The 27,999-nt window shown below is 50.2% G+C and overlaps 1 long non-coding RNA gene across 1 annotated transcript; it reads left to right on the forward strand.

The window, feature by feature from the left end:
- The first annotated feature begins 17,185 nt into the window (after positions 1 to 17,185).
- Positions 17,186 to 26,452, forward strand: LOC146019419 (uncharacterized). Its single transcript, XR_014450536.1, has 3 exons — positions 17,186 to 17,264; positions 23,242 to 23,345; positions 24,845 to 26,452. It is a non-coding gene; the product is annotated as an uncharacterized LOC146019419 (long non-coding RNA).
- Positions 26,453 to 27,999: the final 1,547 nt, after the last annotated feature.

Raw genomic sequence — 27,999 nt, forward strand, 5'->3', positions numbered from 1 at the left:
CTGGCTCTTTGGTTCTGCTCCTCCCACCTCCCAGTGTCTTGCGGTCGCAGCCGCATGCAGTGTGCATCACAGTAGAGAGGAAATACCCCGGCTCTCCTCAGTGGCGGCCGTGGCAGCAGTGGCGGAACTCCCAGAGGCAATGGAGTCATCTGCCGCCGGGCACCAGCCTTAAATGGGGCACTGGCTCCATTGCCCCCTGATGTTCCGCTCATTTGTAGAGTACCCTGAATTTAGGCATCGGTGCCGCGCGGCGCCCCCTCCCCCTTGTCAGCTGATTGTCTGCTGCTGTACGTGCTGTGAGTCAGCCGGGAGACTCGCATCCAGTGCAGGACAGGTGCCACACACTGTACAAGCTCCCGGCAGCCCAGCCCCGGCGGCAAGTGTCACCGGCTGGGTGTCAGCCAGCCCTCAAGCCAGCCTGCAGTCACCGGCAGCCGTTGAGGGCTTCCAGGGAGAAGCATCCCCACGGCGCCTTCCTCCAGAAGGCATTGAATTTACGCAGCCTGCCGCCGGCCTCCTTCGCTCTCCCCCCAGCAGTACATCTGCCACCGACTGCGGGGAAGGCCGACACCGCTCTATTCACACACTCAGCGAGAATGCAGCCCAAATCGAAGCCTTCACAGCCGGTCAGCGAGCCTGAGCACATGGAGAAGGTACCTGTTACCCCCTCATCCCTCCCCATCACCTCACACGAGGCGGCCCCTGCTTTGTGTGTATGGTCCAGTGTGCCCACCACACTGTCTTTTCTCTTTCTCTGCCTGACCCCCCCCCCCTCTCTATGCCTGACACCCCTGTCACCCCATCCCTCTCTCTGCCTGACTTCCCCTCTAACCCCCTTTCACTTTGTACCTGATCTCTCTCTTACCCCCTCTCTTCTATCCCTTAAATAAACTCACCTTCTTCTCTCTCTATCCCTGACATGCTCTTGACACTCTCTCACTCTCCCCTCTCTTTCTTTACTTGACACTCTCTATCCCTGACACTACCTCACTCTACCCTCTAATTTCCTCACTTTATGCTGACACCCCCCTCTCCCTGACATTATTTCTTTCTTTGGGTGGGATGTATTAAAATACATTGGCGCCCCTCCCCGCCTCAACGCAGCGATGCTAGCACATATGTACTAACATATGCGGCTAGCATTGCAATTCGGTGACTGAGACCCCCGCAATACCTGTGATGTGGTGCGTGGGGGTCTCCGTCACATCCCTTGGGGGGCGTTGCTAGGCTTCCTGGACCCTAGAAAGGTATGCCAGGGGGGAGGGGGGTCGCGATAGAAGCCCATAGGTTTTTTATAGGGTATTATCACTCAAAGGTGGCGATACCCTGCCCGGCGAAGATGGGGCGGCCAGGTTTTATTACATTTGAAAATGCATTTAAACCCCCGAAAACGGGGGGTTTACAACATTTTTACCTTAGTACATCCCGCCCTTTCTCTCTTTCTCAATGATTCTCTATCTCTCTCTCTTTCTCTCCCTCACTCCCCCTAACTCTCATTCTCCCTCTCTCTAGCTATCTATCAATAGATGGGGGGGCAACTTTTTTCTTGCCTCCGGGCAACATGGACGAACTTACGCCACTGCGCGGAAGCACAGGTTGGGACTGCTGTACCGCAATGACAAGTGGCTCAGCTAATCAGGGGCTGCTTGTCATTGTGCTACAGGTTTGAGTGGTGGGCCTTTCAGGCCCACGGTACGCCTGTTGCCCACCCCTGCTATAGGGCGGGATGTTCTAACATTCGCAGCCCTCTATCGCCCCCCTTTGACATCACATGCTTACCTATAGTATGGCATCACATGCTTACCTAAAGTATGACATCACATGCTCACTTATAGGGCGGGATGTATTAATATACATCGCCACCCCTCGCTGCCCGGCCGCTGCGATGCCAACGCATATGTACTAACATATACCTGCATTGCAGGTACCTGCAATGTGGTGTGCAGATACCTGCAATGTGGTGTGCGGGTGGTCTCTGTCAGCTCCCTGCCGCCTCCTGCCCCCCTCATGCCGGGACAGCTCAGCGCGGCTGCCCCCGGTGCCTCCTCCTCCCCCTGCAGCCGGTAGGACGTCCTGCTGCCTTCAGAAATTATACATTGCATTGATTAGTATGACAAGGTAAGTTAGTACAATGGACCCAAGTGAAGTCGAAAACTTGATAAAAAAACCTCTCGTGTGTCCCGGAAGGGGGAGGTGGGCCAAATTTAAATTAATAAGGACACACGGAGGTAAAAAATGCAAGAAAGTCCTTCACACCCCTGATTCCGGAACATTAGCTGTTCCAAAACCAGCGAGTAAACAGCGTTTTTGGGTCAGCTCCACAGGCGCACTACAACTAAATCTTATATACCTTATATAATACCTACAGTAAATGCAGCAGACTTCCATCGTCCCCATTGCCTGAATGGAAAAGTCAGGAAGCCTGCCGGCTGCTGTGCAGCACTAAATATCGCAGCGGCCGCAAGGCCTGCGCTGATGACGCCAAAAGAGGATCAGCAAAGAAACCCAGGATTATATCCGGGGCCTTACTGAAAAGCTGGTAATGGATTTGAATCCCTCGAGGAGGAATTGCGCATCCTGCCTATTCGCGCATCGCCAGCCAAAGCGCCCTAGCAGGGACCCTAATAGGGAAATGGGCCTTTACTTAGAGCCGGCAGAGGGGGCCCCTCCTTTCCTGGAAAGGGCTTCTTAACTAGCGACTCGGCTGTAGTAATCTGGCTGGTGACTTTGTTGCTGCTAGCAGAGCTGTCAGTAGAGGAAGGCCCTGAAGTGGAGGCAAGTGCATTATCCAGCTCACCTGTTCCTGAAAAAGGCCCCACAGTCGCAGGCCCCCGATGCACCCAGGACGGGAACGGCAGGAGCACCCGGAGTCGAAATGTGAGCCGATGGGTCGTCCGACCCTACTGCATTCCCAGCCGCACCGTGGAGATTCGGTGGCCCCCGACGTCAACCTGTTAAGACCTGATCCCGATGGGAGCACTGCAGCCGCAGGCAGCGCAGATGTCCCAGACTCAAATGATTCGAAAAAAGTAAATAAATAAATGGGTCTGTAATCATATATTAAACTTATATAGGATAATGTCTGCCATCAAAAAATATATGTACATTAGTAGAATAAAGCAGAAAAAATACTAAAGAGGCAGTACATGTTAGCTACGACAGGTGGCAGTGCTGAGCTCAGACCTGGTCTGTACTCTGCGGATCTAGTGTTCTGATGACTCATGAGTCCTGCAAATAGTTAAATAGTTCATTTAGTTCACAGATTCATACAGATCTCTGAACGAATCACTGACTCTACAGCCATAATGAGTCTGTGTCTGTACAGTATCTCTGAGCTACCATGTGTGGCACTATGTATTGTGTGTATGGAGCAGAACTATGCACTGCCCTGCTCTCTTCTCCCAGTATACTAGTTCACAAGCTGCACTCCCAATAAACCACAGACACAGTGCTGGCTGCTGCATGTTATATACTGTATGCTGCATGTTATATACTGTATACTGCCATGCTCTCTTCTCCCAGTATATTAGGTCACAAGCTGCACTCCCAATAAGCCACAGACACAGTGCTGGCTGCTGCATGTTATATACTGTATGCTGCATGTTATATACTGTATACTGCCATGCTCTCTTCTCCCAGTATATTAGTTCACAAGCTGCACTCCCAATAAGCCACAGACACAGTGCTGGCTGCAGCATGTTATATGCTGGGGATGCAGTTAAAATCCCGGCGGTCGGGATCCCGGCGTTCAGAATCCCGACGCCGGAATCCCGACCGCCGAAATGCCGACACATTCTCCCTCCTGGGGTGTCCACGACACCCCTGGAGGGAGAATAAATTAGTGTGCCGAGCGTAGCGAGGCACCGGGCCCGCTGCGTGGCGAGCGCAGCGAGCCCGCAAGGGGGGGCGATCCACGTCCCCCCCTTGTCGGCATTTCAGCTGTCGGGATTCCGGCGTCGGGATTCTGAACGCCGGGATCCCGACCGCCGGGATTCAATACTGAATCCATATGCTGCATGTTATATACTGTATACTGCCATGCTCTTTTCTCCCAGTATATTAGTTCACAAGCTGCACTCCCAATAATCCACAGACACAGTGCTGGCTGCAGCGTGTTATATGCTGCATGTTATATACTGTATGCTGCCATGCTCTCTTCGGTACTTATGTATTATCTGGGCTCCAATGTTAAATGCACCCCATTTTTTCATACCCCTACTATCCAACTACGCATGGAGTTGATTTTATATAGTGTGGCGAGCGCAGCGAGCCACCGTGCCCGAAGCGTGGCGAGCCCCGCGAGGGGACGCGGTCTCATAAGAAAAACGGGAGCCCAGATATTACATAAGTACCCTCTCTTCTCCCAGTATATTAGGTCACAAGCTGCACTCCCAATAAGCCACAGACACAGTGCTGGCTGCTGCATGTTATATACTGTATACTGCATGTTATATACTGTATACTGCCATGCTCTCTTCTCCCAGTATATTAGTTCACAAGCTGCACTCCCAATAAGCCACAGACACAGTGCTGGCTGCTGCATGTTATATACTGTATGCTGCATGTTATATACTGTATACTGCCATGCCATCTTCCCCCAGTATATTAGGTCACAAGCTGCACTCCCCATCAGCCACAGACAGTGCTGGCTGCTGCATGTTACATACTGTAGCTCTGTTTACTCCACAAAACTAAGACAGGGTTGCCGACTTTAAGATTCTCCTCTCCGGGAGAAGCCCGGAGAGGAGAGATTCAGAAGCCGCTCAGGGGGCGGGGCTTACGAGTGACATCACTAAGCCCCGCTAAAATGACGCGATTGTGCCGTTTTAGCTCCGTCCCCTCCTCTGAGACCCGAAGATTGCTGCATTTTAATGCCGCGATCCGGGGGTCAGCGGGGGTCCCCCCTGAATCCGGGAGGGTTGCCCACCCTTCCGGGGGGCCGGGAGGGGGTCCCGATTTTCGGGAGACTCCCGGAAATTCCGGGAGGGTCGGCAACCCTGAACTAAGATGTATGAACCTTCATTATACATAAAGTGGAGCAGTTGCCCCTAGCAACCAATCAGCCTATGTCACATCCCAGACTGTGCAAGATAAATTACAGAAGCAGACCTGATACCCCTCAAACTCTACACCCCATCTCTCTCTAAGGTCATTACATTGGGGCAAAGGGACATGTTTTTCTTCTAATTACTGTATTTTAAAAGCAGAAAAAAGTGACTTATTAAATGACTCTGAATTTGGGTATTTTACTTGCATATTATGGAAGTCAAAATAGTAACCACAATGGGATTAATATTGCAGAGCTAAACATGTCACTGTAAGGGTGCTGTATAACCTTTTGCTTTTCTAAAATAGAAAATAATCTGATTTATTAAACCTGTCTGATCATTCTAACAAGACTGTAACTACTGCCATGAGCTGGTATTATAAATGCCTGCTCTGTGTGTAATAATCTAGTCTAGTTCATACACTTCCATGTGCTCCTCTCAGTCTCTAAAACAATGATGGAATAATGAACCAAATGAACTAAACAAACTAATCTTCTGAACTTATCCTTTGGTTGAACTAGTCACCAAAATGAACTAGATTTCCCAACAACAACAGACAGTGCACTTAGCTACAGTAAGGCTGGTCTGGACTCTGGAGCTGCTGTACTTCTGGAAAAATGGGGAAAGCGGGAGGGGATGGGGGCCAGGTGCACAGGACTGATTTGCTAGCAGGTAAGAAGGTTAAACTCCAGTCTTTGGGTAGGGTCGACACATAGTGTGTGCCGACACAAGTCTACAGACCAGGACTGCATTCTAAACTATTGTGTATATTCCATCATAGATATCCATCTGACTGGGAGTTGTATGCACTAAATTGTGAACCTGTACTGCATGGAGGATTTCTCTCTCCAATTACCCCACCCTGTCACCCTGCCTATACCAGCTGATGCTATATTTGAATGTACTGATTGACCTTAGGTTTTAAAGTGTGACTCCGTATTTATAGGGGATTCTTTCCTTCATATATATTTTCACCCTGTCACACACGTGGGACTTGTTCCCTCCATTTAAAAAAATTTCAACATTGAATATAGTGTATTTGGGTAAGGTCGACACATAGTGTGTGCCGACACAAGACTACAGACCAGGACTGCATTCTAAACCATTGTGTATATTCCATCATAGATATCCATCTGACTGGGAGTTGTATGCACTAAATTGTGAACCTGTATTGCATGGAGGATTTCTCTCTCCAATTACCCCACCCTGTCACCCTGCCTATACCAGCTGATGCTATATTTAAATGTATTGATTGACCTTAGGTTTTAAAGTGTGACTCCGTATTTATAAGGGATTTTTTCCTTCATATATATTTTCACCCTGTCACATACGTGGGACTTGTTCCCTCCATTCATCAAAAATTTTCAACATTGAATATAGTGTATTTGGGTAAGGTCGACACATAGTGTGTGCCGACACAAGACTACAGACCCGGACTGCATTCTAAACCATTGTGTAGGAGCCGGACTGGAGGCAAAGCCTGGGGGTAGGCTCCCCTGACAGGGTTTGTAGGGAGCTGACTAGCAGTTTAGTCATAGGAGGAGTGCTTAAGGAGAGGGTCATAGGGGGAGGGGCTTAACAGGGTGTTGGAGGGGTTTATAAGCAGGGTTCAGGCAGGAAATAGGGGTCACTGGGAGATTTTCTCAACAGCTAAGCAGCGTGACATCTCCCATGGCTTCCCCAGGCAACGCTGATGCGGAGGTATCCGCTGCGCTTGCTGCCCTCAGGGAGGCAGCTGGCACCAGAGGGACTGAGTGGCTGCAGCAGCAGATGTCAGGTCTGCTGGGGGGACTGGGAGCAGCAACGCAGGAGGCTGCTCCAGCGGGTGCACGGCCTCGGAGGTCCAGGCCTCCGGAGCGCTTTAGCCCATCTGTGTCCCCCAGGGTTCAGCACCGTTCACGGAGCCCCGTTAGGGACCCTCCAGGCCAGGCTGCGGGCCGGGCACCTTCCGCCCGCAGGACCAGGTCTGGGAGGAATCCAACCAGCAGGCGGAACCCTCCGCGCGGGGGGGATCCCCCCCACGTGCAAGAAGATCCGGCGTCGCGTGGTACTGGACCTGGTGCGGTGGGGCATGCGGGGCATGCTGCTGCCCAGCGCGGGGTGAGTCGTGCCAGGGGGGCAGAAGTACAGGCTGAGGACCGCAGGCCTGGTACAAGGAGCGAGAGGCGCACAGCTGGCTCCGCCTCCAACGAGGTCACGCCGGCTGGTGCTGTACCTGAGGGTCGGGATGACAGGAGAAGAGAGATGGCAGCGTCAGCAGATGATGGAGAAATGCCTGGTCCTTCCTCATTGGCTGGATTTCGTCAGGACACTGGACCTGCGGCTGCTGGGTTCACAGCCCCCAGGCAGCCTGGTGAGTCTGTCTCTTTGTCTGTTAATGCTTTAGCGCAGAGTCAGGGGGGGGGAGGGTTAGCCCTCCAAGGGGAAATGAGTAGAGGTTTTACTGAATTATTGAGTGGTTTGGCAGATTGGTTGGTGGGTTTGCGGCAGGGGGCGGGGCCGCCCCCGGCGGCAGCATGGGTGCCGCAGAATGCGGGCACACCAGCTAGCATTAGTGTGCCAGTCAGTAATAGTGTGCCGGTTAGCAGTGGGGTGCCGGTGAGCAGCGTGGTGCCGGTATCCGGCGGTGAGCAAAGTAGCAGTAGTGCAGGGGCAGAAGGGGGCAGTGTTGGGACGCAGGAGGAGAGTGGAAGGCTCAGTGACACTGCAAAAGGGGAGGTGTATGTATGCTTTGAGGGGCCATTGGGGGCCCACCTGAAGCAGGAGGTGAGGGAGAAGATTTGGAAAGGGGAATACGTTGATATATTTTCATTGCTCCCTTTAGAGCGTTTTAATCTGGATAGGCCCCGTAAGGAGGAGAAGAAGGAGGAGGAGGAACGGCGGCGGTATCGGCTGATACCGCGGTCATTCACGAACTGGCTGCAAGCATTTGCTATTTTAGCTAGTGTGATTGGGGAGAAGGCACCTGACAATTGTTCAGGTTTGTTTTGTTACATGGATGCGATAGGAGAGGCATACCGTGTGTATGGGGGCTTGGCTTGGCTCAGGTACGATGAGCAGTTTAGGCAGAGGAAGGCTGTTCGCCCTAACATACGTTGGGACCATAAGGATATTGCTTTATGGTTAAAGGTGACGGCTCCCACAAAAAGTGGGCAGCCCTTTCGTGGGGACGGGGGGGGGGGGGGGGCCGAGGGAGGCCACAAATGGGACGGCCATGCAGAAGGGACTCTGCTTTGCCTTTAATGACGGGTCATGTCGCTTTGGGTCAAAATGCAAATTTAAACATGAATGTTCCTCGTGTGGAGGGACCCATGGTGCAAATAAATGCTTCAGAGGGAAGTCACGGGACGGTAATTCAAAAGGGGGAGACACCGGTTCGGCTGGAAAGGATGCTGGGCTATCTGCGTAGGTATCCTGACCAGCAGACAGCTGTGTTGTTGGAGGAGGGGTTTAGGGAAGGTTTTAAGATACCTTCCGACGTGCAGGTTTCAGGGGGCTTGAGGAGGAATTTGAAGTCTGCAAGGGAGCATCCAGAGGTGGTGCAGGATAAACTGCGTAAGGAGGTGCAGCTGGGTCGTATGGCTGGACCTTTTGGGTCGGCACCATGGCCAGATTTGATAGTCTCTCCATTGGGGGTGGTGCCAAAAAAGGAGGCGAACAAGTTTCGTCGGTACTTATGTATTATCTGGGCTCCCATGTTAAATGCACCTCATTTTTTCATACCCCTACTATCCAACTACGCATGGAGTTGATTTTATATAGTGTGGCGAGCGCAGCGAGCCACCGTGCCCGAAGCGTGGCGAGCGCAGCGAGCCCCGCGAGGGGACGCGGTCTCATAAGAAAAACGGGAGCCCAGATATTACATAAGTACCGTTTCGTCTTATACACCATTTATCTTTTCCAAAAGGGGCGTCGGTCAATGATGGCATCGACCCTGACATCTGCTCGGTGGTTTATACATCGTTTGACGCGGCTGTTCAGTGGGTGAAGCGGTTTGGGAAAGGGGCCAGATTGGCAAAGACTGATATTGAATCGGCATTCCGTTTGCTGCCGGTTCACCCAACCAGTTTGCGTTTGTTGGGTTGTTGTTGGGACGGGGAATTTTTTGTTGATCGTTGTTTACCGATGGGTTGTTCTTTGTCATGTGCTTATTTTGAGGCCTTTAGTTCTTTTTTGGAGTGGGTGGTTAAGGATGTCTCTGGGTGTAGTTCAGTTATTCATTACCTAGATGACTTCTTATGTATTGGTCCTGGGGGGACCGGAGTATGTGACTTATTGTTGAGGACTGTTGAAAGGGTGTCGGCAGACTTTGGGGTCCCGCTTGCTCCAGGTAAGACGGAGGGCCCTGCGACTGTGATCAGTTTTTTGGGTATTGTCATTGATACCGAGAATATGGAGTGCCGCTTGCCCGAGGAAAAATTGCTGGGTTTGAAGGCCGAGGTAGGGAGGGCATTGCTGTTGAAGAAGATTAGGTTGCGGGAATTGCAATCCTTGCTGGGCAAATTGAATTTTGCGTGTCGCATAATGCCTATGGGCCGCATTTTCAGCAGGAGGCTGGCAGCAGCGACAGCAGGGGTGGTTCTTCCTCATCATTTTGTCAGATTAGGTAGTGAGTTGAAAGGGGACTTGCGGGTGTGGGCAACTTTTTTGGAAGCTTTTAACGGCAGAGCTTTGTGGATGTCAGACACATGCGTCGCTACTGAGCTAGACCTTTTCACAGACGCGGCCGGGAGTGGTGGGTTCGGGGCATATTGCCAGGGACATTGGTGTGTAGGCCGGTGGCCGGAGTCTTGGGTGCAGAGAGGCATGGTTAAAAACTTGGCATTGTTGGAGTTGTTTCCTATCTTGGTAGCAGTAGTTGTTTGGGGGGGAGCTATTCCGCAATAGGAAGATTTGTTTTCACTGCGATAATTTGGGGGTTGTCATGGCTATTAACCAATTGTCGGCATCTTCACCGTCAGTGGTCACTATTTTGCAGCAGTTAGTATTGGAATGTCTGGCTTTGAATTTGTGGGTTGTGGCTAGGCACGGTCCCGGTGTCTCTAACGGCATTGCGGATGCTTTATCTCGTTCACAGTGGGAGCGTTTTCGGGAGTTGGCACCAGAGGCGGACAGGGAGGGGACCGGGTTCCCGAGTCGGCTCTGGGCTCTGCTGGACGGGTAGTCGATCAGCTCATCAGGGAATCCTTGGCCCCGAATACATGGTCGGCATACAATCAGGAATGGCGGAGCTGGTTAGAATGGCGTGAGGTAGTAGGTCTGAAGGAGGATGATGACGACTTGGCTGTCTTGCTATATATAGGCCATTGTAAGGAGATTGGTTGGTCAGTGGCAAAAATCACGCGCTGCATGGCGGGCTTGGCTTTTGGGTTTCGTGCAGGCGGCAGGCCTGACGTCACTAAGAATTTCCTGATTGCGCAGGCTTTAAAAGGTTGGAGGAGAGGTCATGTCGTACAGGATCAGAGAAGGCCGGTGTCTTTCCAGTAGTTACAGAATATGGGCATGAAGTTAGGGGAGGTCTGTAGTTCCAATTTCGAGGAAAGGTTGTTTGGGGTAGCTTTTTCGCTTGCCTTCTTCGGGGCACTGCGGATTGGGGAGCTCGTGAGTCCAAGCGTGTCCAGGCCGGGAGGTTTGTTAGGAGAGGATGTGGATTTATACTCGGATAGGGTGGAGCTAGTGGTGAGGAGGTCTAAGACGGATCAGTTAGGGAGGGGGAAGAAGGTGGTTCTCTTCTCTGTACCAGGCTCAGATATGTGCCCGGTGGCACGGCTGAGGATATTTAAGGGGGTCAGAGTGGGCAGGGAAAGGGATCCTTTGCTGATGCATGCGAATGTATCCTTTTTATCACGGTTTCAGTTCACAAGTGTGTTTAGAGCAGTCCTGCGGACGTTGGGCCTCAAAGGGGAGGAATACGCGGGTCACTCTTTCCGCATTGGGGCCGCAACTGAGGCTGCTAGAATGGGATTTGGGGATGAGTTGATTAAGCGTATTGGGCGGTGGGAATCGTCTCGCTTTCGGTCTTATGTTCGTTTAGGGGATTGTTGAGGTTGACCGTGTTTTTTCTGTTTTAGAGCAGCCTCCGTGCCTGATTTGGATTTTAGGACATTCATATGTCTTTTGGGGAGCTTTACGGGCTGATGTCAGACCGAACGGCCGCCAGCTGGGTTTGGATAGAGAGGAGGCAGTGGTTCGCTGGCTGGGAAAACGCGGTATGGTATGGAGTGGAGTGCTGCAGGAATTTCACCGTTTTGTTCGGCTCGATAGGGTTCCCGACATATTAGTTCTGCATGTGGGCGGGAATGACCTTGGGGGCAGACCATTTAGGGAGTTGATACGGGATATCAAGTTTGATCTCCTACGGTTATGGGCAATGTTTCCGGAATTAATCACGGTTTGGTCAGACATCGTGCCACGCCATTATTGGAGGGATGCGAGGTCGGCTGACAAGCTCAATAAGGCACGGATTAAAGTTAACAGGGCGATTGGGCGTTTTATGGCCAGGAACGGGGCTGTTGTGGTGAGGCACAGGGAACTTGAGTCTGGTGCCGGGGCATTTTGGAGAGGTGACGGTGTGCACCTGAATGCTGTGGGGATAGATGTTTGGTCTTTGGGACTACAAGAGGGAATAGAAACAGCGTTCCGGATGTGGGGGGGGCGCACGGGGTTAAGGGTTTAACCTCGTGCTTTGTGGCGGAGGGGGGTCCTCGAGGTTGATGGCATTGAGGCTTAATTATGCGGCGGGGAGGGCCCCATGAGGGGGCTGGACTCCCCTGGGTGAGGTTAATTAATGAGCACTGGGTGTGTACAATTGGTGCCCTCGAGCCAATCGCTATCGGCTGGGGGTAAGAGCTCCTGGAAGTGCTTAGAGGTGTGGATATATATTGAGGGCCTCGGGGACCACCTTCCGTGGGAATGTTTTGGATTATTGTTTAAAATTGTATTGTTTCAATAAAGATGGCTGCTGTGGCCAATTTTATCCAACAAGAGAGTTATGTCATTTGTGGGGGGTAGTTGGGCACAGCGATTAGACAATACCCTGTCATGTATATTCTATCATAGATATCCATCTGACTGGGAGTTGTATCAATTTTTGTTAGCCCATTTCTTTCTTGGGCTTGCGGCCAATTAGAGCAAGATATTCAGTCTTATGTGAAGTACAGATTGTGCATTTTCTGAAATCTCCTCCTGTTTTACTACCTTTGCACGGTATAGCAGCGACCCACTAGGAACAATACCAGAGTGCACCCTGTGCTTCCTTCTGCAATTCACTACCCAGATATACCGCTCAACCATTGTTCACTACGTCTACATGCGTACACACTGGACAGTAGCGTATACCTGGGATTAAAGTGAAATTGCTCTTCTTTTCTGGCATCTCCCATAGTCGGGGTTCTCTCATCCCCAGGGGACCCATTACCTGACTCTGCGCTGTCACTGTATAACAGGGCCAGGTTGGTCACCCCTGGAGACAGCAGAAACCTCCTTTTTGTCTTAACTCCTGTACCTGTGACGCTCGCAGAGTCCGCTCAACTGTGCAGTTGTCCGGTTGCCATCATATGCACAGGCAGCAGCCACTAGGCGAGCATTTTCAACCCAGGTACTTCACCACAATTCTCAATTTCTCTTGGATCTTGCAGTCCAATTAGAGTAAGATTATACACAGTTTTCGACCATTAGAAAGTAATTAAGATAACAATAAGTTGTACTGCCAGACAGTGTGCCATTTGTTACGCATTTATTAGATATGTGTTTATGATAACCAATATGGTTAATTGAAGACGTGCTTAGTCTGAAATAATCCTTTACAGGAATACGCTAATATTACAGCCATATTGAACAGAGGCATTTAGCCCATTTTCAGACCCAGATATCATATTTTCACGATCTTTTCTCAATTTTTTCTATTCATGTTATCTGTATGTCCTCGTCTCATGTTCGTCTCTTGATCCATTAACAGGATCAATTTTAGTATTAATAAAGTTGATATTTTAGACTGATACGTTTATATTATAGAAGGCAGTGCCCCACCCGGGAGTTTCTTTCCTGATATTCTCCCTTGAATATCAACCCGTTTCCAGCTGCTGTACTTCTGCCAGGGAGCTGAAAGACTTCTGCAAGAGGAAGTATTTCCTGTAAGGACCTGCCTATATACCCCAATCCTAAGCTCACACCCCTAAGTTCCCCAAAGGCTAAACACAAAACTGAAACTAACTTTAGATATCTAGCGGTCATTAACTCTTTCCTGCCAACCCCAAAAATGTAAGCCTCTTAAGTACGCTCTGGCTTAGGCAGCCCTCGCTTAATCTTGTTGTGTGTCTTCAGCACCCCATACCCCCCAGGAATGCCCTGTGGTGGATTTTACCTATGGGATTTTACCCCAGTAAACTCTGTGCCTCCTCAGCTCATGTTGGTGAGCCAGATACAGTCCGTGAGACTGCACTGACTCACTGTGACTGGTAGTGACTTGCTATTGGAATTCCTACCTGCCAGTCACCCGCATGACAGGCAGTCCCATTGGGAGTTGTTTACTCCTTCCAGGACTGCCAGACCGTGCTGAGATTGGCAGAGAGTTAGCTTCCAGTAAGAAGCCACTTGCTGCATTATCTTCAGCCCTAGCCAGATTCTATGGGCTGCAGCCAATGCAGTCCATGGAAGCCTGGGGATTGTGCATGTGTAGCCGATTTTGTGCATGCACCGGGGTTCCCAGAATCTGTCAGTTACATTGTGAAGATAAGGAAGGGTGACCCTAAGGTCGCACAGGAGCGCTAATGTAACTAGACAATTCTAGGGTTTTCTTATATGGGTATTATCAATATGTAGGTATTAAAACTATTTCCCTTTGGGTAAAACTGCAGCCTCCAGTCAGAGGTATTGTGTTCCTCTGCTGAAAAGACAATATGGAAGTGATAGAAAACTACCAGAAGGTGGCGCTGTTTTACCACAAAGCACAATTAAAACATTTTTGTGATATAACTTATTTAATAAAAAACATTTTATAATACAATTCATTGACACTCAAAATAGACATACAAGACAAACCACATGTAACATATAAAGCATATATTAATTTATGCAGAGCGAGGTATTTGATCAAATGAGGCTTAAACAGTATTCAGGTATATTCTGAGGCATTTAGGCAATAGTTACCAGTCCCTTATTGATGTTCCTTGCAAAGAATTCCTTTTAGGCCAATTTCAGAGGGAAAGCGGTCATCTGTTAGAATGAACTTAGGTCTACAGTCATTAGGTCGACCCCACTAGGTCGACTGGCAGGAAGGTCGAACTGACTTAAGGTCGACATGGGCCATGGTCGACATAACTTAAGGTCGAATTTGCATAAAGGTCGACATGAGGAAGGTCGACTGGTCATAAGGTCGACATGGGGTTTTTCACTGTTTTTTGAGCCGACATGTGCCGACAGGCGGTATTTCATGCCCTACCATCCACTAGGGCGTGGAGGAGGTTATTAAAGCTGTGGCGAGCGAAGCGAGCCACCGTGCCCGAAGCATTGCGAGGGTCCGATTCTCATTGCCAACTGTGTCTATGTCGACTGTGTCGACATTCGGATAAAAAAAGTGAAAAACCCATGTCGACATTATGACCAGTCGACCTTCCTCATGTCGACCCTTATGCAAATTCGACCTTAAGTCATGTCGACCTTGGCCCATGTCGACCTTAAATCAGGTCGACCTTCCTGCCAGTCGACCTAGTGGGGTCGACCTAATGACTGTAGACCTAAGTTCATTCGGATAGATGTACCGATTCCTTTCAGAGATAATGTCCACTTTCCCTATATCAGAGCAATTCTCATGGGTCCTATTTTTCATGGACCGGCTCCAGGTGCAAGTGTCCAAATGATATTCTCCTTTAAGGCTTTTTTTGCAGGATATGCTCACCAGATGATAGAAGGTGGATGCACTGATAATTGCAGCGTAGCAGGGTACTGGTTCCGGGCTGTATCGGGCTTCCAAGACGTGTTTCTCTGCTTTAGTAACGCTCGGCGGCTTCCTCAGCTGGATCCAGCACCCCCCGTGTCCAGGGGGGAGGGTTCAGCGTTGATGCACGGGCGGGATGGGGGGGGGGGGGGGGGAGGGCAGCTCGCTGTCTCACCTGCTTTCTATGGTACCTCTCCTCGGTGGCTCAGTATCGCCCCCCAGTGGCCGGCTCCCTAGGAAAATGCCTAGACCTGCCTAGTGGTGGCGCCGGCCCTGCAGACACCCTCCCCCACCTCCGGCCACCCCGCATCTGCCACTCCATAGGCGCCGATTCTGTGGGTGCTCAAGGGCCCGAAAATTGCTGAGCACCCACAGGCCCAAGTCCCGCTGCTGGGCTGCCGTATTAACTTGCTAATTTACGTCTGCAGCACCCTCATTGCCGGACCCTCCGACTGTGAAACAGTATGCTGGGACGGCTGGAAGACTGTATTCCGTCCGCGGAGTAATACGCGGACGTGGGGCAGGCCAGCCTGTAGGTGCTATGTGCGTGCTGTGCGGCGCCGGCATCTGAAGTCAGATGCTGGCACCGCACAGCTTGAATAGCACACACTGATTGAGTAGCTCAGCAGCGGCCCACCCTCCCATGTCCCACCGCACTCCCCCTACCTCGTTGCCAGCACAGGTACTGTGGGGGCATTTATGTACCTGCACTGTGGGGACATTTATGTATTCGGGGCTGTGTGGGCATTTATGTACTTGGCACTGTGGGGCATTTATGTATTTGGCCGTAATGTGTAAAAAGGGGAACTCTGCTGCCATAATTTGAATATTGGAGACAACTGTGCTGCTTAATATATTATTTTTGGCACCCACCAGCAAAACATAAATCGGCACCTATGTTCCACTCCCCCACCTGCGGTACTAATGCCCACCCATGGCACCCTGGCACTCGGACCTCCTCAACCCGTAGTACCCCTGCACCCAGCCATGCCTATCCCCCACCCACGGCAGTGACGCACCCATCCCTCCCTCCATATAATACTAACCATATTTCATACAACAAAGGCATTCACAGATTAAGGGGCGGAGCCCCTTACAACGGTGTGAAGAGGGCCCGTAGGGCGCAACAAATCACTTAGTATATAATACTTTCCCTCCAACAGCAAGGTTCTAACAGAACCACAGCCTGCCACCATGGCATAGGGTAAGCCCACTACGTGTGCCATGGTGGTGACCTAGTGTTCACCAAAATATGACCCTATCAGACCAATACAGCCTGGAATCTTCAAAACAAAGGACTGGGTGATGAATGGCAATGCCACCCTGCAAACCACAAGCATACTTCCCAACTTTGCGTCCTTAGCAGTCGGGACACCCAGAAGTGCGCCTCCAGGGGGGGCATGGCCTATACTCACGGCTCACGCGAGGCCATGCCCCCATTTTCGTCATCGTGGGGGCATGCCCAGCAGCTCCGCGAGCTGCTGGACATGCCCCCAGCCCCCTTGGCAGCAGGAATAGATGCTGTGCGCAAGCGCACAGCGTCTATTCAAGGTGACAGGGGGGACTCCCAACTGCCCCCCTCCCCGCCACGGGACACTGCCGGCTGCGGGAGGGATGCGGGAATGTCCCAAAAAATCGGGACGTTCCCGCGATAGGCGGGACAGTTGGGAGGTATGCACAAACTTGCTCACTGCATTAAGGGCCACAAGCATTAAGCTTAAATAAAAATGTGATAAAGTGGAGAGTTATAAACAGGCAGCCAATCAGCTCCTACCTGCCATGTTACAGGCTGGGTTTGAAAATGACAGTTAGGAGCTGACTGGTTGTTAATCACTCTCTATCACATTTTTATGCTTGATACATCTGGCCCTAATTACCATCATGATGACCATCAGGCAATATGTCGACACATCAAAAGAGTCAACATGGTCTAACCCCCATTCTGTATAGTCTGGGACGATCATTACCATAATTCTAGATTCGCCTATACACAGCGCTGGTGCAGCGCTGGTGCAGCGCTGTGTGCTGAGCGATTTGTGCGTAACTAGATCGCTCAGCACGCAGCTCCCGTCGCCCCGTGTATACGGGTCATTATACTTTACACCTGCAGTGTTTCTTGCTCTATGCAGAGACACCATAGTCAACATGTTGCTTAATTTAAAAAAAAAAACTTTAAATATAGATGTATGCTCTTTTACCACTAGGTGGCGCCATACACACAGCATTGGATCAGGCAGAGAAGTGAAGCCGTCATCAGGCAGTTGCTGAGAAACATATTACAGGTAAACCTGGTAAGACGGCGTAGTTTATGCTGCTTTCCCCCTGCAGACCAGTTTAAAGTACTGGTAATCTTAAATGGTATTTAAAACGGTATTAGCATTCCCACTGCAGCAGATTACTGTTTTAAATACCATTTAAGTACCATTCCCATTGCAGTGAACCGTGTAAAATGTAGAGTGCCTACCCCCCCCCCCCCCCTGTAAAGACTGCCTAATCCCTCCCCCCCCCAAGTGTAGAGAGTGCCTAACCCCCCCCCCCCTGTACCTACCCTGTGCCCCCACCTCCCCTCCCCTTGTACTTACCTGCACTGGGATGCAGGGCAGTGGGGAGGCAGCGGGGGTCCATGCAGGGTCCATGCGGGGTACAGGCAGTCCCAGTGCCTGATGAGAACTAGTAGTTCTCACTTTGCGCATATGTAATGAGTGCATGTGCATACTAATGAGCCGCTCATTACATATGCGCATATGTAATGAGCGGCTCTTTATTATGCACGTGCACTCATTACACATGCACAAAGTGAGAACTACTAGGTCTCATCAGGCACTGGGACTGCCTGGAGGCTAAATAACGTTTAATAGGCATTCCCACTGCCTTTTAAACGTTATTTTAACGTGTAGGACTCTGCTTTAAAAACAGGTTGAACTACCATTTAACCAGGGCCGGTGCAAGGCACCGGAGCGCCCCAGGCGAGTCGGGGTGGGGGCGCCACGGTGCCGGGGGGGGGGGGGGGGGGGGTACCTGTCGTTCGGCGCTGTGTATTTAAATCTGGTGGCGGAGGCATCGCCGCAGCGGGGGTCCCTGCAGTCCATTAAAAATCACGAGCGCTATCCGCCGGGCTATGCGGAAGCGCTTCTAGTGTGAAAACACTGGCAGCACGCTGATTGGCTGAGATCAGCGTGCGCCGTGCTGCCAGAGTTTTCACACTAGAAGCGCTTCCGCATAGCCCGGCGGATAGCGCTCGTGATTTTTAATGGACTGCAGGGACCCCCGCTGCCTCCGCCGCCAGATTTAAATAGACAGCGCCGTAGGACAGGTACCCGGGCGGCACAAAATGCCACCCTCCAGTGGCCGGCGCCCTAGGCAAATGCCTAGATTTGCCTAGTGGTGGCGCCGGCCCTGCATTTAACTTTAAACGGTATTTCAACTCTGGCACTTTCCCACTGCAGCCTTAAAACGGTAAATTGCGCTGAAAATCTGCAATTTACCGTTTTTTAGCTGCAGTGGGAAAGGGGCATTAGACTTGATACATGTTGCACTGAGCAGACATATGAATCTCACATTATATTGGCTTCACTGCCCCAGTTCATTTCTGCACTTGCACGAAAATAGTGGAACATAGAACTGGCAGACAAGCAGAGAGAGGGAGAGAGACACAGTAGAGGAGGCAGAGGAGAGGGAACCTGGGGATCCGTGAAAACACTCTATGCACAGTGAGATCTATAATATTGTGCGTAAATATGTCAAATTGTTGTGTGCATGTCCACGTTTCTGCCAAGATTAGCCTGGATCTGACAGCTATAACTAGGGTGGTGCAGCACACAGCACATATGCTGGAGAACTGTTCATCCACCTGCGATTGTGCTATGTGCGGCCCTGGCTGTAATATATGGTGCGGTGCACTTGGTGCCTTCTCTGCTGGACGCACCATTATATACCTTACAGGGGGGGGGGGGGGGGGGGGCCAGCTCTGCAGCTATCTGTCTAGGGATGGTCATCGGCAATCAATGATTCAAAATCATCGATGGTTTATGGCCAATGTTGAATACTTTTCCCATCGATGGGGTAGAATGAGATGGTTCCCCTCCATTGATGGCACAACAGAACTGATGTTTTTTCTCGAGGTGTCCGGATATGGAGCATACCTCCGCTCTCCGATAGTCCTGAAGCCCCTCCCCACGTTCTGATTAGCCCAGGGGTCAGTCAGTCAAAGAAAATGGATGAGCATCGATAGCTAAAACTGTTGATGGTCATCCATCACATAGTTTTTTACCATAAATGGCTGGTAACAGTATCACCATCAATGGCCATTGTCGATGGTCAACCCTACCAATGTCCTCCAGCTACTCCGTATTCCTTCTCCTGCATGGGGGGGGGGGGGGGGGGGAGGAACCACTGCTGTATGTCTATGGGGGAGGGGCAAGGAGGGGGTTTTGCTGGCCGCTGCTGTATGTCAGCAGGGGGAGAGGGATGGCAGGGTTGTCGGCCGCTGATGTATTGTGGGGGGGATGGGCATAGTGGGGGTACCACACTTTGTTTTTGTTGTGCGCTATCCATGTCCTGAGTAGGGGGGGGGGGGCACCAATTGAGTTTGTGGCACAGGGCACTAAAATGTCTATTTACGGCACAGATCTGACAGCCGTTTCCGCCTGGTATGAAGAGTAGGCCGAACATAAGCCGAGCATAATAAGGGCCACAGGCTGCACTGTACCCATGTACGTACTCAGAGCCTGTCTATATGGAGCACTCTGTATAGCTCACATTAATCTCTTATATACAGTAGTTCCCAGACATAGGAGATGCAGGTGCTTTATTTCCCGTCATAGTCAGCATCCTGTCATTGCATCAGGCAAAGTAACCTACAGTAGGTGGCTATACTGAAGGTGCTTTTATCAACCCGAGGGTTGTATCACCATTGGCACCCAGCCCTCCTTAGTCAGAGTATGTATCCAGCAATGTGGTCATCAAGTTTCCAGCTACCGAGTATCTGCCCTGTGTCTGCCTTGTACTTATTCTGTGTCTTATTGTCTGTATCAGGCTTTGATCAAGGGCGTAACTACCATAGGTGCAAAGGGTACAGCTGCTATGGGGCCCATCTTTACTGTCCAAGTAATATGTTTTACATACATGTATCACCATCAGCTGCTAAATAGGGGGCCCTTACAAACTTTTCTATGTTGCCTGCGAAAATCTAGTTACGCCCCTGGCTTTGATCCTATCTTTTGCTGCCAGCTTAATACCCATTATCTTTGACCATTGTTCCTATCAAACTGAGGCTGCTGTCCAAGGGTGTAGCAGGGAGTGCAGCTGCTATGGGGCCCAGAGCTGAGAGGGGCCACCTTCCCTGTCACAGTTACATGTGTTTTATACAGGGGTATAGTCACCATAGGTGCAGGGGGTGCAGCTGCTATGGGGCCCAGAGCTGAGTGGGGCCACCTTCCCTGTCACAGTTACATGTGTTATATACAGGGGTGTAACTACCGGATTCAGTATTAAATCCCGGAGGTCGGGATCCCGGCGTTCAAAATCCCGACGCCGGAATCCCGACCGCCGAAATGCTGACAAGGGGGGGACGTGGATCGCCCCCCCTTGCGGGCTTGCTGCGCTCGCCACGCAGCGGGCCCGGTGCCTCGCTACGCTCGGCACGCTAATTTATTCTCCCTCCAGGGGTGTCGTGGACACCCACGGAGGGAGAAAGTGTCGGGATTTCGGCGGTCGGGATTCCGGCGTCGGGATTCTGAACGCCGGGATCCCAACCGCCCGGATTTAAACTGCATCCCTAACTACCATAGGTGCAGGGAGTGCAGCTGCTATGGGGCCAGAGCTGAGAGGGGCCACCTTCCCTGTCACAGTTACATGTGTTATACACAGGGTGTAGCTACCATAGGTGCAGGGAGTGCAGCTGCTATGGGGCCCAGAGCTGAGAGGGGCCACCTTCCCTGTCACAGTTACATGTGCTATATACAGGGTGTAGCTACCATAGGTGCAGGGAGTGCAGCTGCTATGGGGCCAAGACCTAAAAGGTAGCACCTCTCAGGTCTGGGCCCCTGAGTGTAATATTCATTTATTCAACATTGGGGAATAAACATAGGGGCCATTACAATCTTTTGCCTTGGAGGCGCTGCTAGATCTATAATATGTGCATTTGGGCTCCCGGGGTCCAGGTGTCCCACACTCTAAACCCTGCACCCAGGGCTGGACTGGCCATCTGGCACTTTTGGCAAATGCCAGAGGGGCCGATTTTCTACTCCATGATTTAAGCCCCGCCTCCCGATCAGTGCACAGAGTCCTTGCGAGTCCGCCGCCTCTCTCTGTGGGCGAGATTTACTAAAGGGAAAATGACGTAAAACCCCCGTTTTACGTCATTTTCCTATGTATCAATCCCCGTCCGCCCCGTTTTCGCAAGGCTGGGTGGCGATACCCTATAGAAGCCTATGGGCTTCTTTCGCCTCCCGCCGTACGAGGTCCGCGCCCCCCCCCCCCTCCCGTCCTCCAAAATCTCCTCCCCCCCCTGGTGTGACAGCCGGGAGGACATCCGGCTTCATTGGGAGGAGGAGACGCAGGGGGACGCTGCCAGCCGCCAGGAGGTGACGGAGACCCCGGCAGCCCACATCACAGGTATCGCGGGGGTCTCCGTCACCGCAACCCGATGCTGGCCGCATATGTTAGTACATATGCGGCAGCATCGCGGCGGCTGCAGTGCGAAGGGCGGCGATGTATGTTAATACATCCCGCCCTGTGTGCCGATCAGGTCCAGGAGAGAGGTTGGCATCTCATGCAGCAATTCCCCTCTATCCTGCAAGCCTGGATCAACAGTGCAGGCATGCCCGGTGTGTGCCAGCGCACAAATGCCAGGGCCGATTAGGCGGCCAAGTCCATCACTGCCTGCACCTATACTTACCCTCCGGAGTCCCATGTAGGCATCAGCCGCTTTGCAGAAACCACAGAGAAAATGTGTCCATTTTCCCAGTGTTTCGCACATACTCAGTAGGAAGATCACCATGCACACTAGACTCCAGACAGTACTAGGGTCTCCTAGTAATCCCAGTTTCCAGAGTCCATTGCTCTTCCGGCTTGAGAGGAGGGGACATGGACAGTGAATGCAAAGGAGTCTCCTCCTCTCTTGACGCACCCCTGGAATTGCTCATTGTAATTTGGTAAAAATGTAATGGATAGCATTATAATATTACATAATGTGAAGTAGATCAATGTAACAGTACGAAGTGGAGGCACGATAGTGTGGTATAATATAAACAGGGTGCACTGTAATGTGGCAGAATATGAATTAGGGACACTGTCAAAATGTGAATTTGGGTGTACTGTGTTGCATAATGTGTTATTGGAGGGCACTCAAGAGCAGGTGCAAATACATATGAGTGATTGTCAGCTCTAGGGAACTACTTCTGATTACATACATACTGCTGATACTGATTGGTATTTTCTCCTATACTCGTAAATACGACTATTTAGGTCTATCGAAGCCTTGGGCTAGGTACACACTATACAATCTAATGTACCACCTATATCATTATCAATATTGGCGCTGCTCCCAGACAAACGATATACACACTGAACAATATCGTAACAATACCCCTTTCCCCATCTGGGCCTGTTCCCTCTTCCGAACTGAACCTCTCCCCATCTTCGCCTCTGCCCTATCCCCCTTCTGTGCCTCTCCCCACCCCCACCTGTGACTCTCCCCATCCTCATCTATGCCTCTGGCCCTTTTCCTATCTGTGCCTCTGCCCCCTCCTCATCTGTGACTCTACCCCCTCCTGAACTGTGCCTCTACCCTTCCCCATCTGCATCTCTGCATCTCTGCCCCACCCCCTTCTGTGCCTTTCCCCACCCCCACCTGTGACTCTCCCCATCCTCATCTATGCCTCTGGCCCTTTTCCGATCTGTGCCTCTGCACCCTCCTCATCCTGAAATGTGCCTCTTCCCACCCCCATCTGTGCCTCTGCCCCCTCCTCATCTGTGACTCTACCCCCTTCTGAACTGTGCCTCTACCCTTCTCCATCTGTGCCATCTGCATCTCTGCATCTCTGCCCCATCCCCCTTCTGTGCCTTTCCCCACCCCCACCTGCGACTCTCCCCATCCTCATCTATGCCTCTGGCCCTTTTCCCATCTGTGCCTCTGCCCCCTCCTCATCTGTGACTCTACCCCCACCTGAACTGTGCCTCTACCCTTCCCCATCTGCTCCCTTCTGAACTGTGCCTGTTCCCCTTTTACTCATGTGTGCCTATGCCCCCACCCTGCAGGTGTACCTGTGCCCCCTTGGATGGCTGGTACAGTAGCTGTGATCAGAATTGGTGAGGATGGAAGGGCCACTAAATCCATTCCAGACTGATACTAAGCATGACAGGTAAACAATATTTTCTACTACTAATACCCATTTCACACAGGCCACCCGGCAATAACCTGGCATTTTTGAGTGCCGGGTCATTTTGCCTGGTGCAGCCTAACTCCAATTCATACCACCTGCAAATTACCTGGTTAAAGCTTTTCAACCCGGGAATTTGCTGAAAACCCGGGTTTTTCTTTGGTGTGAAAGGGTCAACATGAGTCTTAAATCCCGGCACTCTGACCCTTGCCAAGAGCAGTGTCGGAGTGCCTGGATTTAAGGGTATAAGGGGCATAGTTATCACAATGCGGAATTGATAAATATCTTTTCCCTAAATTTATAATGTGATTATTAATATTCCCTTGCTAATTCACTATAATCCTCTGACAAGAGCCAGTCCTGGGGCAGAGTTGGAAGTAGTGTGATATCAGTGCAGACTGGGTAAAATTCAGATGTGGGTGACTTGCATGGCTGCTGCTTACTTGGAAGCAGCAGCTATGCATCAATATGGTAATGCATACATGTATAAGGAGCACCACTGAAGCAGTGAGGCTCTACTGTGGGGCTTAAGATGTACAAGGAGCACTACTGTGTGGTATAAGGTTTATAAAGAGCATTACTGTGTAGCATAAAAGGTTTATAAATAAATCTTCTATGTAGCATTACGTGTGGCATAAGGCATTTAACCCTTTAAGTGCCAACATTGCTGTCAGAAAGCCTCAAAATATCCACTAAAAATGCCAACGTTGCTCACAGCGACTGTTCTTTTAGTATAAAAAAATACAAATACAGCCAAGTCAATTAACTGAAGTTTAGCTAAATATTGCATCCAAATACAAAACAGTTGCTCCAACCGGCGCTGGCATTTTTAGCGGATATTTTGAGGATCTCTCAAAGCAACTCAAAGGGTTAATTAGTACTACTGTGTGGCAGAAGGTGTATAAGGAACACTACTGTTCGTCGGAAGGTGTATAAGGAGCACTACTGTGCGTCAGAAGGTGTATAAGGAGCACTATTGTGTGCTGGAAAGTATTCAATTAGTACTACTGTACGGTATAAGGTGTACAAAGAGCACTACTGTGTGGCCGGAATGTATATAAGGAGCACTATTGTATGGCAGAATGTGTATAAGGGACACTACTGTTTGAAGGAAGGTGGGTTATGGTATAAGGGATTGGGTATTAGGTTTGGTGTAGCAGTTTGATTTTAGATATTTAGTTTTGATGTTTGGGTTAGGGTATTATGGGTAGGGTATTAGGGCTGCTGGAGTAGGTTTTGTTAGGTTAGATTTAGTGGCTTGGGTTTGGGTATTATGGAAAATATAGTGCTATGGATAGTTTGAGGGAGGAGGGCCCCAAACTGGAATCTTGCCTAGGGCCCCATGAAGTCTAAATCTGTCTCTGAGCACCATGGCTACCACACAGAGCCCCACTCTGTAAAGATCAGCCCTAGAGCAGTTTTCGGATTTCTCAGAAACTGTGTTAGTTTTGCTTGCAGTAATAGCTTTTCTCCATTTCCAGCTGCTCCTGCATGCTAAGAACGAATTATGGAAGGATAAATGAAGGCGGTAGGGGCAGGGTGCCCCCAGATTACATGGACAATAAACCCAAGACCAAGAAATTTGCAGAATTCAAACTACACTTAGCCATATGTCTGTTACTGGGAACGCGAGGGCACCGTGACCCACATTCTGTGCTTTGGGTCTGAACGCTACCGCTCAGTGTTATCTTCATGTCTGAATTACATGAGCCAATAGGTAAATTGTCTGGAGGTGGAGTACAGTACGGATCTCACATCTTGTCTGCTTCTTAGCAGAACTTATGTCAGAGAAAGGCAAACCACATTTCTATTTTAATTCACCATCCAAGGATAAACACATTTAGGGTCTGATTCAGCTTGGCACGCTAGGCAGATTATATATTTGCTGCCCAGCGAGCACCTTAACGCCGCCCCGCCGAATGCCCACCCCCCCCCCCCGGTGCCCAAATCCCTTCACTAGCATGCAAAGGGATGTGTTTGCTAGGCGGCCATTTTGAATGGCCTTGGTGATGTTGATTCGATGCTGAATCTTCGGAAGTGGGTGTCTAGAATTCCGATGCCTTCTATGGCATTCGCATATTTTCTCGCAGTCGCTGTGTCCAAACTAGCAATGTAATTACCGTCATCTCAGAATCAGGCCCTTTGGTAGTTGCGCCTACTGGCTTAGCGGAAAGTCCAAAGGTCCGTTTGCTCTGTGGACCTCACATTTTATAAATAGTCTCCACAGATGCATTAAAAAAAAAACATTTGACACTTGAAAGAAGGTCCTCAAATTGACACGTCTGTGTGTATTCTAACGCTCCATCGTCTGAGATTGCCGAAATCGGTGAACAATGAGCCAGAGCGGCTGATCATATTCAAAAAGGCATTTTATGAGCAGAATTTGTGTTCCAAAGAATTTGAACCTGCTGGAACACGCAGATGTTCTGACTCTATCTCTCGGCTCACGCTGCCACTTGTTAAAGTGCTCTGATGTCATCATTCGTAGCCAGCTCAGCTCTGTGTGCTCAGACATGGTGTCCTTGGGACAGACTGACGTCTGTTCCTCACACAGCGTATGCAACTTGAGGGAAAGACTTCTGAGTGTTAGCTTCTGTCAGTGATTTGTACAGTTGTGTAACGTATATATTTCATCTACAATATGCTTTTAGGCCATAAATAATATCTTTGCCTACTGTTTTGGACCTAAGGTCTAGGTTTGCGTCAGTACACTAATACAGACCTCGCAATTCGACCTGGGTTATAAGACTTTGGTTATAAGAAGGGTTAAACCCGGTTTACTCTGTGTATAATGGGAGACCCGAATTTAACCCCTTCAGTGGCAATCCCGAGAATTTTCCGGGCTGTGCCTCAGTGCCCAGTCTGGCAAGCCCGGAAAATTCTCGGGATTGCCACTGTTTACAGCTGGGCAGCGCTGCTGAGTTCAATCACTGAACTCAGGCAGCTTCAGTGCGGCCCGGCTCCTCCTCCCCCTCCCCTTCGGGTTTTGAATGAAGTCCCCGGCGCCGGCTTATGACAAGCCGCCTGCCGGGGACAGGGAGGCGGTGCGGGGGGCGCAGGTCCGGGCAGCCGCTGATTGACAGTGCAGCGGCGATGCCCGGACCCAGGGAGGTAGTGGTGGTTTTTTTTGAAGGGAGCGCTCCCCATAAAAAACTCGCCCAGTGGGGAGCGCTCCCCCCAAAAAAAACCACAACTGAAGGGTTTAATATGAAAGTGCTGGACCCCGGTCCGACTCGTCATAACGATGTGATAGAGAGATGTAATTCCTTTTCAAATCATTAAACTTGTATTCCTTTATTAAAACATTCTTTTAAGGTATGTATGTATTTGATGCATTTTTCAAATTTGTTTCCATTAACATTAGTGAATTGGAAAGTCCAAATCTTCCAGCTACACTGTGGAGTCACAAGCATGCGCTCAAATCAGGGACACCTTAACGTATATGGGTCCTCAGTGCCTCTTCAGGCAGGGTGGGCTGATTCGGGAAGCAGGTTGATGCCTCCAGAGATTGTAGGGATGCAGGTAGAGTATGTTGCCAGGCCACTCTGTGTGTAACATAGTTGCCTACCCTCCCACATCCTGCAGGAGTCTCCTGTTTCAGTCATAAATCTCCTTCTGCCCTGCAGTGTACTTCTAATCTTCCAGATTCTTCGGATTCTCTAAGGGTTGATATTAAGGATTTTTTTTTTATTTTTTTTGCTAGAACAGAGATTTTATACAATCAGTGTGATTTGCTGTAGCTGCTCAGGAGTCCCTACTGAAGACTCTCATTATCACCCCTTGTGGGAACCCTTGACAGGAGAGAAGGACAGCAGCACATGATCACACACAGGGTCTTACCTCCCACTCATCCATAGCGCGCTGCTAGCAAGTGGCTTTGCTTAAAGGTTTTTGCTAGTAATATTATTTGGTTAAAGACATTTGTTTAATTAAAATATTTGGTGTCTATAATAATTTGGCTAATGCCGACACAATAAAATAACATTTAATACACCGAAAACATAATTTTACTCTTAGAGATGAATTCACACATGCCTGCATTTTTTCTGTCACTCACAGAAAATGGGCGGTAACCACTCACAAACGCTGCCTTCCTGTCAATCACCTTGTGTATGGCCAGCGATAAAAAAGTGGCAGGATTTTATCACCGGATGGCCTCACGCATGCCTACTACAAACCGTACTCCTGCGCAGTCATTTTATTACAAAGTTTCAGCTGTGCGATCAGGTCTGACTTACACCCTAAGGACCTCCCTATAACCATATTCATAGTTAGATTTCTTTCACCTAAGAGACGTTATTATTCCTCTTTGGGTAATTGGTTTCTGGCTGCGATGTGTCATTTTGGTGCCTTTCAGGACAGCTACAAGGAGATCAATGGGGAGGGTTAGGCTTCAGAACAGGACAGTTAGGGTTATGCTGCAGGGAGTGGTTAGGGTTAGTCTGCAGGAAGGAGTGGTTAAGGATCGGCTGCAGGGAGTGGTTAGGGTTAGCCTGTAGGAAGGAGTGGTTAAGGATCAGCTGCGAGGAGTGGTTATGGTTAGCCTGCAGGAAGGAGTGGTTAAGGATCAGCTGCGGGGAGTCGTTAGGGTTAGTCTGCAGGAAGGAGTGGTTCAGAACCAGCTGTGGGGAGTGGC

Source organism: Crinia signifera, chromosome 7 (assembly GCF_055691185.1).
Source record: "Crinia signifera chromosome 7, ASM5569118v1, whole genome shotgun sequence".
Lineage (NCBI taxonomy): Eukaryota > Metazoa > Chordata > Amphibia > Anura > Myobatrachidae > Crinia > Crinia signifera.